The sequence below is a fragment of the Formica exsecta genome, unplaced genomic scaffold (assembly GCF_003651465.1).
Source record: "Formica exsecta isolate Colony F162 unplaced genomic scaffold, ASM365146v1 scaffold667, whole genome shotgun sequence".
In the NCBI taxonomy this organism is placed as follows: Eukaryota; Metazoa; Arthropoda; class Insecta; order Hymenoptera; family Formicidae; genus Formica; species Formica exsecta.
Window position 1 is genome coordinate 246,246 of NW_021853430.1, and position 2,343 is coordinate 248,588.

The window sequence follows — 2,343 nt, forward strand, 5'->3', positions numbered from 1 at the left end:
TTGAAATGGCCAGATGTTTATTAATAGATACTAATCTACCTAACAAATATTGGGGTCAAGCTGTTAACACAGCAAATTATTTACAAAATCGTTTAGTAACTAAAGCAACTAGTATTACACTAATGGAAAGATGGAATGGTACTACACCAAACTTGAAGAATATGGCTATTTTTGGATCCAGGGTCTATGCACATATCCCAAAGGAATGAAGAAGGTAGCTGGATATTAAAGCTAAGGAATTAAGATTCATGTGCTTTGCTGATGACGCAAAAGATTTTCGTCTACTGGACCCAACTACAGATAAAATAATAACCAGTAGAGACGTCAAGTTTATAAATGAGTATGATTGTGTTCAGCATCAAATCACAAAAGATTTTAACGTAAGTCTTTATGAAAATCAATTGGAGACTGAAGTTATATTATCGGACACAATTGAAGAAGAACCACAGGCAGCGGATCACTCCGACGATGATGGAATAAAATTTTCAGACAGAGACATTTCAAATGATACACCTGCTAAGAGAAGTGCAGGCCGTCCCAAGATTATCAGAACAGGATCAAAAGGCCGACCAAGAAAAGAATATCATATGTCAGTGACTGCGGACCAAGAAGCTGGTATGTTTGCAGAAGTTTCAGTAAGAGAAGCTATCTCAGGATCAGCGATGGATGAATGGTATATCGCCATAGCAGTAGAATTAAGATCTATTCTAAAGAACAATGTATGGAAATTAGTTAATCGGCCAAATGATAAAAATGTTATTGAAAGCCGTATGGTTTTGACAAACAAATGTCAGTCCAATAGATGTTTACAAAAACGAAAAGCAAGAATAGTAGCTCGCGGATTCAATCAAAGACCAGAATTAGATTTTGATGAGACTTTTGCGCCTGTTGCTAGGTTGAGCTCGATTCGATTAGTAATAGCAATCACAGCACATTACAAGATGCACGTTCATCATTGCGATATTACGACGGCATACTTAAACAGTCCTATCAAAGAAGAAATCTATATGGAAATCCCGAAGCAACTGGACGAGATTCTGGAAAAGTTAATAAGCATTGAAAATAATAAAAGTGATATTAAATTTAAAGCTGTTGAAATGCTAAAAGATTTAAGATCAGGAAATAAAGTATGTAAATTACAAAAGGTTTTATATGGATTGAAACAGGCCAGTCGTGAATGGCATACAAGATTTGATGCAGGACTAAGAAAATTTGGTACAATGGCATTGAACGCAGATCCATATACTATAAAGGTCAAGGGAAAGCTATTTTTTGATACTAATATATGCCGATGACATAATAGTAGCCTCGGTGGATCTAAATGAAATACAGAGATTCAAGGATCATCTACGTCAAGTATTTGAGATCAAAAATGTAGGTGAGATCAAACACTGTCTCGGCATTGAATTTTCAAGAAAACACGACAGTAATATAATGAGTCAGAAAGGTTACATAAAAAATCTACTCGAAAGGTTCAACATGACTGATGCTAAACCTATTAAGACTCCAATGGATTCAAGTCAAAAATTAACAAAGTTGGATGAATATCAAGAGAATGAAGGCAACGTGCCATATAGAGAATTAATCGGATGTCTGATGTATCTGGCTGTAACTACTCGTCCGGATATTGCTTATGCAATAAGTTCTCTAAGTCAATTCAATAATAAATATGAATCAGAACATTGGACAGCGGCAAAGCGTGTTTTTCGCTATCTTAAAGGGAGCATCAATATGTCTCTTGTATACAGACCAAGTCAAGAAAATCTTAAGGGCTATGTGGATGCGGATTGGGGAAGTTGTATAAATGATAAAAATTCATATACAGGTTTTTTTTTTTTTTTTTAGTCAAGCTCCTATCACATGGGAATCTAGAAAGCAAAGAACAGTTGCACTCTCCTCCGCTGAAGCTGAATATATGGGATTAACGGAGGCCATTAAAGAGGCTATATATTTAAGAAGATTCTTTTTGCAGCTTGGATTGAAGGAATTCTCGGACACGATAATTTTCAACGATAATGCAAGTGCCCAAAAGCTTGTAAAGAATCCTATATTTCACGGTAGAACGAAGCATATTGATATTAGGCATCATTTTGAGCGAGAAGCGTTAAAGGACAATTTAATAAGTTTAGAATATTTATGTACAGAAGACATGATTCCAGATATTCTTATTAAAGCTTTGCCTGCAAACAAGCATCTTAAATGTACTGAGTCATTAGTTGTATCTATATAATTTTTTTTAATTTTTAAGGGGAAGTGTTAGAGATATAGTAAAAATTAAGTTCTCGCGATTTTCGCAATAGGCGTTTTTGTTACTAGATCGCGGCGTTGTGCTGTTATATATAT